Source organism: Cuculus canorus, chromosome 12, assembly GCF_017976375.1.
Source record: "Cuculus canorus isolate bCucCan1 chromosome 12, bCucCan1.pri, whole genome shotgun sequence".
Classification (NCBI taxonomy): Eukaryota; Metazoa; Chordata; class Aves; order Cuculiformes; family Cuculidae; genus Cuculus; species Cuculus canorus.
The window spans coordinates 6,046,632-6,057,320 of record NC_071412.1 but is presented as its reverse complement, the minus strand read 5'-3'; positions in this window follow the sequence as shown (position 1 = coordinate 6,057,320).

Here is a 10,689-nt window from a genome sequence, read left to right as displayed (position 1 = left end):
GTACAGCTTCTCTTGCTTAACAAGATCATCTCTCTTTGGCCTTCGGTTTTCAGCACACATAGTTCTGTCTTTATGTGCCTCTCTGAAAAATGCCCATCTGAGTCTTGGGACCAGATATTTATTTTTAGAAGTAATATGCTGCTGGTTAGCGTGCAGGTCTCATGCCCATCTGTGTAACTTGGTCCCTATTGATTAACTACTTCACAGTAGTGAAGGAGATGTTGATTTGAAGAACAGTATAAAGTTACTTGAAGGTATTGCTCAGAAGCAAGTTTCGGCTTAGGAGACTGACAGGGTCATGACCACGTGAAATCAAAATCCTTCCCTATAATTTCTGCCTTCTCACCTCCTGTATATTTGACAGCAGGGTGGCAGTTAGTCACCAAGTTAGACTGCCCCAAATAAATCCCAACCCAAAAGGAAAAAATGCTGTTGTAGTCTTAAACTGATTATTCAGCAGCTCTAAATATGTTTTGAGAAATGCATCTGCTGGGCTACAGTGAGAAGGACGTTCACCTCCTCACAGGTGGGGAAGTAAAAGGGCCAGAAAGGAGAATTCAGCCCAAGTTTTGCTCTTGCTCCCAGCCTTCAGCATGTTTCTCTATAACCTCATTCGATAGTTTTTTTACACGAGATCTGAATTAATTCAGGAAAGAACTTTTATTTATGTGACCCTACTATTTGCTTAATTCAGGCAAAACCTTGGGTGAGCACCTCATTAGTACATTCCAGCAGGGACTGATTTAAAATGGCTGGACTTTTCATTTAGGGGCATTTTCCTTTCTTGGCACATCTCTGTTATAACACTGACCTTTAAAAGAAAGATTGGTTATAGATGAAACATGCGTTTGCCCATAGATATACAGTCCTCATGCTGGTTCTGTCTGCAGTTGTTCCTTGAATTTTCATTTCATCTGTTACTCTTGCGTTATCTTCATTGCTTGTTTTTTAGACTGGACTTCGTGTATTTTTTCTTTTACTCCTCTTAAACAATTGATGTGAAGCTGGGACCTTTCATAACTATGATGACCATTTAAGTCTCTTAAAAAAATTGCTGTAGGCTGTAGATATTTAAAAATAAAAATAAAAATCAGGTACGTTGCATGTAGGCGTGTGAAAATTAGGCTTTGCCAGCACGGAAGATTCAACAGTTGCATAATGTGGGGTTAGATCAGACTTCTCAAAATTGAAAATGACGTCGGAAACTGTGTGTGGTTGTGCACAAGTAATCTCCATATTCAGTTTTTTTATTTGATAGCAAGTCAGATGGACACCATCATTTAACAGGCAGCTTGTCCCGCTTCTCTTCTCCCATACTGCTTTAGAGTTCCCAAAATGCAGCCCATCCCTGCATCAGGTGGGAATCAGGGGCTGATACTACTAAGAGCTGGAAGCAATATAGGTAGTCAGGAATCTCACCACAGTTTATTGCTTTCACACCAAGGATACTGCTCCATCTTGTTTCTTCTTTTCTGTTGAGCAATGTTAGGGCTTCCTTCTTGGTTTTAGTATAAAATATGATTTTTAACATGATTCTGGGTAGAGGAATGCAAAAGACTCTGTGAACAAATTGTCTTATTGGGGTTATTCCAGGTCTTTTTGTTTCCACTTGAGTCAGGTCTTCCTCAGATTCAGTTCTTTAAGAGTGTATTAAGCCACTCTTAACTTGGAAGAAAAGTGTTTCTATGGGATTGCATCAGTTTAACAGATGGAGTTTAATGCTGGCACATTAAACCAGTGCATAGCTCTGACACGGGTGTTTTTTTCTGAGAAACAGCGGGGAGTCCTTAGAGAAATCCCTGCCCCGTCTCTTCTAGTCTTGCCCTGAGTGTATGTTTTCCTTCTCTGCTATAGCTGAGTTATTAGGGATGCCTTTACACAGCTATTCACTGTGGGAAACGTCATCCATCAGGCATCAAAGGTCTTGCTATAATTACTTTCTTTCTCTCTTTTTCCTTCCCAACAGCAGTAAGTTGAGTACATGTGTAATAATGTAAAAACCTCACCCTAACTCCATCTCCTTTAGCCTTTCTCTCTCTTTCGTTGTATTTTTCCTCTTCAAAAGCGTGCTAGGAAGGGGTGATGCATGCTCTCAAGAGTGTCTGGATGCCGCCCATAGCTCCTCTCTCCAGCCTGGTCCTGTCACTGCCCCTGGACTGGAGCCCTGTGCGCCCACTGGGTGGGATGTGATGGTGTCACACACTGCTTATTCCTTGACACTCTGTGGTGGCCCTGCAATAACCCCTGGATACCAAACTGAGCATCACGCTGCTCCTCAGGGACTTGTTGAAATGCCTCCTCTCTCCAAGCAGGAGCACCAGAGTGGCCAGTCTTCCCCCACTGAAACCATCAGACAGATATATTTGTTCCTCCTTTTGTGTGTGTTAGGGATTCAGCCCGTCTGCAGGCACCCCGAGCCAGGAGCTGCACTCAGCTGGCAGCTGCAAGCTTCGGGATGGCCCCAGACACTGCTGGGGCAAAGAAATGCTCATCCCTGTCCAAGAGACAGTCTGCAGAGCTTGGTTTTATTTGTTATTAAAATACTGCCATTGGCAGCAAAGTAGGTCATTGCTCCATTTCCATCCAGTTTGAGTGGAGATGTCTTTGTATGAGGTTGTATCTCACCTTGGGCAATCATGGGTTCACTTTCTGGGCACAGAGTGGTTGATGGCAGGATCTATCCTACCTCAGTTATGTGCTCTTTCGCTAACCAAGATCTTGTGCTTGGCACTTCCCGTGCTGATACCTGCTGGCTGCACCGCCGTGGATCCCACCGCGCTGCCCGTTCTGCCTGCCCAGCCCTGGTGGCATCAACAAGCTGGGGGCTCAGGTGGAAGAAAAGAAATGTGTGCTGGCATCTTCTGACCCCACATTAGAGAGTGTTTTATTGCCTTCTGGGCTTCCTGGTGAGATGCTCCTTTGATCTGGTGTTAGAGCTGCTGAATAATGGGGGGTTTTGCTTGGTTCAGTGGCCAAAATGAGATCTGAACAGGTCCACTTTGTATTATCACAGAACCTAAAAATATTCTGTGACTTAAATATATATGGAGATAGTTGTTTTTAAGGGAAAAGAGTGTCTCATTAGATATGCTATTTCCATTTCGGAAAATCACCTTAGCCTCATCTTTGGATAAATTATTTCAAACTGAAAACCTGAAACATCGTTTCACACCCTAGAAGAAAACGGGTTATTCTTTTACTTTTTTTTCCTATTTGGCTGATTCTTTATTTGCTGATTTTAACTCAAATTCGTAAGTAGTTTTGTTTGGCCTAAAAGTGCACTTTCAGCTGAATCAGTACTTTCCAGTGTTTTTTTTGTCTGCGTGTAATTGGTGTCAACTCTACTAAGTGCACTCACTGGAAGAAAACTGTCTTTTCTGTAAGAAATTCAGTGCCACCTCTCACTTTCTATATCCTGGTGTCCAAAAGATGCTCCTTTTTAAAAATACTTTTACACTGGTTGCCTTTGTGCCCAGGAAACAAATGTTATTTAGACAATGCCTTTTTTTCTGGATAAACACCTCATTTCATTTTTGTGTAAGCAATTTAAGGTGAATATTTTTTAAGCCGCTCAATGAATTAAGGAGGTTGGGAAGGGTTTCTGCTGTTCTTCCACCTGTCCCTGCCACTGCCATTGCTTTCAAAGTGCACCAGCGAAAGTGTTTTTGTTCGGATGGGTGCTCATCTTGCACGTGTCCTGTGTTTTCTCCGTGGCTCACCGTGCACAGGGAGTCCCTGTTCTCCTCCCAGCAGGGCACAAATTGTCCATAGGCTTCTGCATTCTTCTGTTGCACTGGTTTTTCCCAACCATTCGTTTTCTCCCATATTAATTTTTTGCCACTTTTGGCTGCTTCCTGAAGCTTGAAGGAAAATTTCCGGTTGCTGCCAGCACCTCGTAGTGGTGGGAGTTTCTCAGCTACGAGACCATGCTCTTCATTAGGCTCTTCCGAATAGTTACCTCTGCAAAACCCTTCAAAGCGTCAGTGGCTTGTGAGGAATATAGCGCTGTCTTCCTGAGCCTATGGATTAGCAAAGATAAAACCACTAACAGAGTGAAACGCCCTCTTGGCTTAGTGCATGATTGATGCTGAATCCCGATGGAAGGGGTGGAAGAGGGACTCGAACAGCAGCGGCTAATTTTGACGATCATTTCAGCAGAAGCTTTGGTGAAAGCCGTGCTCTGCCCACAAGCTGTGGATGTGTGAAAGGAACAGGATGGCTGCACTGAATCGTCAGCTCGTCCGCCTTTGTTTGGGCAGTTCTAGGCTTGTCAGGCCCGTAAATATCAAAAAGTCCTCAGCATATCACAAATGTGGCCGTGTGAGGGATGAAAGGCAAATATCCACACACAAAGCTGAGCAGCACCGGTTTATGGTCAGACGCTTTTAGTCAAGAATAAGAAAAGCTGTTGCCGTCCGTGGGCTCAGGAGTACCAGAGACCCTGCGGAAGAGCAGAGTCAGCTTTTAGGGGGGCTGTGAGGAGCAAGGACCCCCAGGCAGGGTCTGGTTGTGGGCGTGATTTGGCAAAGGTAGGGCACAGAACTACCCTAAAGTAATTTTTCTTTCCGTGGTTCATGTTCAACAAGCACTTTTGTGTCAAGCAAAGCAATACATAGCTGCAGAGTTTAATCCAGACACACCTTCAGATGGAGACCCCCAGGTGGCCAACACAGCCTGGCCGGGGGGCCCTGCCTGGAGTCCTGCGCCCTCGGCAGTGCTTTAGGCTTGTTATTAGAATAGAAACTTGATGGTTGCAGGAAGGTTGCGTGTCTTCAATGCTGTTCTCAGTGGTAAACCATAAAGTGCATGAAATGAAATACAGAGTCAGGAGGTGACTGATCAATGTGATGAAGATGCTTCCCAAAGGAGGGCTCTCCTCCAGGCTCCGGGCAGAGCTGGTCGTGGCTGGGAGAGCTCTGCTGGTATCCCTGAGGGATGTTGGATGGCTAATTGGTTTGATTTTCTACTGTGTTTTGTCTTAGCTCTTCTTTTGTTTGCTTTTTTAAACAGTTAGCCTGAACACACAGTCTTCAGATGAAGGTGCCTATACCTCCAAAAATTTTATATGCACGTTTTGAAATAAGAGTTCTCTTTCCTTTCTGATTATTTATTTACCTAATAATGACACACATAAGGCACTTGAGAAAAACCTGACTGCTTTTGTGTTTTGGTTTGGGTTTGTTGGGTTTTTTTTTTAAGACTGGTCAGCAATAATTATTTTAGCCATATATTAGCTAAAAAAGACTGATGAGCTAAGATTTGTGAACTAAGCTTCTAAGTTTGCATTACACTGGGTACGTGAAAAGGGAGTTATGCTCAATAAAAGAGAATTTTGCAGCATTTAGATATCTTCTTTTAACTGCCGAATAGTGATCATGAACATGCTGTTCTATAAAACTCATCACAAAGGATGAACAAAGCACATAGTTTTTAACATGAATATATCCCTTGTAGTTGAAAGTTCCGAGAGTGTTTTAGTGTGGTCTTCTATCCCAAAATATTTACATTATTATGAGGTTTTAGTACTGAAGATAAACATACACCCTGTTTTTACTGTTTCAAGTAAAGTTTAGTGAATGACTGACAGTTTGTTGATACACAACTGTGGGGAAACACTGCAGTGCTCTTAATGTATATTTTTATTTGGGTTTATTATGTTTAGTATATGGTTTAATGAAAACTGAAGTGTTTACTACAGTTGGATTATTGTGAAAACATCTCTTACCTCATCATTTTGTCTGCTGTGAAAAAAGTACTTTCCTCTTCTTTTTTTCTTCTTTTTTCTCAAATTGACCATAGACAGTCAATGTTAACATTTAGACTCCTAGTAGCAGTAAATGCTGGGTTTTATAAATATAAAATGAAAACTTGATTTTTTTCTTTGTATTATATAACTTTGTGATTTTTATCTGATTTTATTGTAACATAAAGTTGTTTTATGTAAGAATATATAGTTTAAGTAAAATCTCTTGTCTCGCTGTCTTCATTGACTTTCTAAGATGAACATCCTTCTGGTTGCAAATCTGAACTCAAGGCGACACTTTCCTTTGATATGAAGAATCTGGGTTTGATCTATAAATACAGTATAGTTCCTTAGATAATTTTTAGAAGTTTTTTAGGAGGTGGAGCTTCAAAATGTTTGTGTTGCTTCACTGGATACTGTTGGCTAATCCAGAGGAGGGTGCAGGATTGGGGTGGGTACATACATACAGACTAAACTGGAAAAGCAGTATCTAGAAATATTTTGGCCTGAAATTTAGGATTTACTCCATGCTGAGAAATCACTAGGAGAAGGCTTTTTGTTCCTCTGTTTGGGGGATGCTCAGGACGGAAAAGCCTCCCGTGATTCCTGATGCAGCAGCCCTTGGTGGCAACTGGAGCTGGTGGTTTTTTTCTGGAGGAAGTACCCTGTACTCAGAAGTAACCTTCTGTATCGAAATCAGAGATGTTTTGACACCGGTCAAACACCAGCACATCACAGTCAGAAAGAGCTCTCTCAGAAGAGACTGTTTCCCAAGGTCCCTGCTGGTGTCCGGTGACACAGTCTACACTCAACAGCGCATCCCTGGTAGAGGGTAACATTGAAGTCTGTCTAGAGACAATCCATCTATGTAGTCCATCTACATAGCGCTGCTGTCATTGTATTCATCGTACAGAAATGATGTGTGCTGTCTTCACACCAAACCAGGCTTCTGCAAAGGAAATAAAATGTGAAGACTCTTAAATGGCTGAGGCTCATCGTGCCTTTGTTACTATAAGACTGCAAAAGTCAGCTCTGCGGTGAGCAAGAAGCACATCTGCCCTGACCTTTTGCCAGAGCTCTTCTACTAGCAGTCATCAATAGCTCTAACAGCAGTTAATTCTGGTGTTCCCTGAATAACCGGTAGCTATAAAAGCAGCTTATATGTGCTCTAGTAAAGTGCGAGTAACGATTGCTAATTCTTAGCAAAAAACAACATTTCTATATTTGGATTTGCATGGCTGTAAAGTTATTAAAGCTGTTAGTATGATAGAAGTGCCTGTGTGTACGTGCCATCACCTCCCGTTATCAGAAACAAGCCTTGTTGTTGTCCTGTTACCGAACAAGCTGATGATCCCACAGTATGTATTCCCATTTATCAGCAGTAGCACTTCTCTCCAGTCAGGCACGGGGAAGAGCCTCGTGCCGCCGGTCACGTGGAGGTGCCTGTTTGGTACAGGCACATCTGACACTTCTGTAGGCTAATCGCTTCGTTAAGTGAGTCCAAAGTGTATTTTTAGCATTGCAAAAGTCACTGTTCTGCGTGAAAGGCTGTTCCCCACCAGCTGTTTGGCCCACAGGTGACCAGGGCTTCCCAAAGAGCGAGACTGGTCTGAACGCCACGCTGAGTGATGCTACTATCAAGGAAATCTGCTGCAGCCTCTCTGCGATACCTCAATTTTCGTGTTCAACTGGATCAGAAAGCTCACGGAACCTCCTAAATGGGGTTTGTACAGCTGCAGTTATCCGTTAAACAGTTTTTCACCTAGGTGTGTGATACTGCGCTGTGATGTGCCACCCTGGGGCGTATGGCAGAAACATGAGCTAAAGTGAGATGAAGTTTAATGTTTGACACCTCAGAGGATGAATGACCCTGTAATTTGTACTCCTTTTGGTCAGCTTGTATTCCTTCAACAGCGTAGGAAAATCTAATTTCTTTCCATTTGGAGAAAAAAAAACCCCACACCATACGGGAGGGTTGTATAAAAGGATAGCGGATGAGATCCCTGAGCAGGAACTGGCTTGCTCTCTTTGTAACGTGTAACTGTGACAGGGCTGAACTTACATAAAATTCAACATTGTTCTGTCCCACGCACTCTGAACGCTTTTCATGTTTCGCACTCTTCATCTGAAGGCACGTCTGCACCAACAAGAGAAGAAAAAGAGGATGTGTTAATTATATATTATTCTCTTAACTGTCTTCCCACTTCCTAGGAGGCTTGAGCATTTATGCACAAATCCACTGATTCATAAAGAAATGTGCATATATTCTCTTTTATTTCTTTTTTATCTCCTAAGAAATATCCAGAAGCTTGTAAATAATTTTAATTATTTACAACATTAAATATCCCTTACATAATTAGCATTGCTAACCAGAGCAGAACAGCAGCACCAGTAAGCCTAATATATAACAGGCTAACCTTCTCCTGTGAACCACTAAAATGTTTATGTTAAATATAGAAGTACAGCAGTAGCAGCTGAGGAAGAAAAGCCCAACAATGAGTGTAGCTTGGACTCTGACCCGGGGCAGCCGGGCTTTGGTCATTGAACGACTGGAGCGAAGTCCAACCATCCTTCAAAAGCAGAAAAAAAAAAATACCCTGTGAGTGCACTGCTGGGCGTGATTTCGGTGAGCAACATAAAAACAGCCATCCAAATACTCTTAAAGCAGCTCTCTGCAAAGGCCGTGCCAGTAACCTGCAACACGACTTTCCATTTTATCACTTGACACGTGCCAGGGCAGCACCGTCACGCGGCTGTCCCAGGCTGGGAGACCTGAGGCCTGGTGAATTTTAAAAGCTTGGCTAACCTTTGCAAGGCAAACATCTCCAATCTTATTGCAATAATGCGTTGCTGGGAACATTTGACAGCTCATCACAGCCGAGTGGTACTTAACTCTGACCTCCGCCTGCAATTTTTTCAAAGACTGATCTCCGTGCTATGAGATTCCCTTTGGGTCTTAACACTTCCCTTGAAAATCGAATATATTTGTTTCAATAACTTCTCAGAATGGTTAGGTCTCCTCAGAAGCACTGTCTGAAATGAACTGTAGGTGGAAAACTGTGGACTTGGATTGAAAACTGTGGATTTGGGTTGAAAATAAGGTCTTTTTGTGTACTAATACAGGGCCCCGCTTCCGGCTTTAAGGTCGGTACCACCAATATACAGCCCTTCTAGAAATGGTTCACTGAATCAATCCTTCAAGAACCAACTGTTCTCCACCATAAACTGTATCTCTTCGTAAACGTATGTGTGCCTGAGTTGGTCTGCAGCGGTGGTTTGTATCCAGGGCTAAACCCCGTGTGGCTTTCTGGGCCCATCCTTCCGCGCGTGGCTGGATGCTGCGGGCTGAGTGAGGGCTTATGTACCCCGAACAACATTTCTTGACATGGTTTGCATTTAATTAGTCAAATTTCTGAGCAGATACATCTATTGGTACATGAAGCACGTTGATTTGAGTATTTTTGTTTTCCTTTCATGTCCTCTTCATTCATTAGTACTGGCAGCGTATGAAAAAGAAATCTGCGGCTGCTGTAATCAAGAGAGATTGAGCTCTTGCTTTTCTCTCAACTTTCCATCATTGACTATGATTTGTTGCATATGCCCTGAATTGTGGTTAATGAGTGCTGGCTGGAGGGAATTCACACATTTGGGGAATTATAAATAATACCGGCACAGGCAACCTTTTTGCCGTGCCGTGCCACACTGAGGCATATCTGTTTTCGAAGTATATTCTTTCAGGCTTTTTGTCGTTTATTTCATCGCTGCCATTAGCCACGGCTTTCGTTTTTCTGTGGCTGCAGGTTTGCACCTCTTATTAGGCTGGAGATGAATGATGCAACGTGAGATCCCAGAGCTCCCTGAAGAGCAAACAACCCAGGAAAGAAACAAAGCATTTGCGTCTTTCAAATCCCCCTTATCTATAGCAGCGTTAGGTGCATTTATAAAGATAATCCCTGGCTCTGAAACCCGAGAAATTGCAGTGATTCACTTTCTCCTTATGCTGCAGAGGTCTGGCGGTCATCAGCACAGTCAGATCAGTGGGAAGAGGATGGCTCTGGGACAGATGAGAGAGACACACAAATGCTGTTTAAAACGCAGGAAAGAAATAAGCTCCTCTACATCACTGGATTTAGTATTTTGTATGCCTTGTTGGTTCAGATGAAAGACAACCAGGATCTCTGCCTGTTATCAGCCAGGATCTGAATTTTCTTCAGATATGGTCGCTACAAACGCTTTGATTTTTTTAATGCTTTCTGGATAAACCAACATTCCTGATCACATTTAGCTCCTCTTTAGAAAAGCACCATAAAGGCAGAGATAAGCTATTGCTGTTATACGACTCCTCGTTCCTGTGTGTGATAAATACATACAAAAGCCAATCATAGAATAATAGAACAATAGAATAGTTTGGGTTGGAGGGGACCTTAAAGATCATCTGGTTCCAACCCCCGTGCCATGGGGGACACCCCACCAGATCAGACTGCGAATAATAGATCCCTGCATCACTGCTGCCAGTAAGAGCATTGATGAGAACGTGCAAACCGGGACTGAGAAGCACAGTTTTTCAGCAAATAATGTGAGCTCCCCTTGCCTTGCAGACTGGCTCGTTTTGCCAGAAGTGTGGAGGAGAACTGGTGTGTGTCATCCCAAAGCCTCCTTTGGGCCACACCAGGTGACTGCAGCGGAGCCTGATGTGCTCAGTAGACCAGGATCAAGGGGAAACGCGGGCTGTCTCTGGATACCTGCTTCACCTCTGGTCCAGATGTCTCCTTGCCCAGTTGAAAGCTAATTACAGCTATAGAGATTACTGCAGCCCTGCTAGAGTGCCATTCACGTCACCGTGGGGAGTGTGACCGCTGCTGCTGGCAGTCATTCTGCAGGAATCCACCGCTGGCCCCATTTCTGCCACCGGACACGGCGTGGGGAGACCCTGTCCTTGGGGCAGC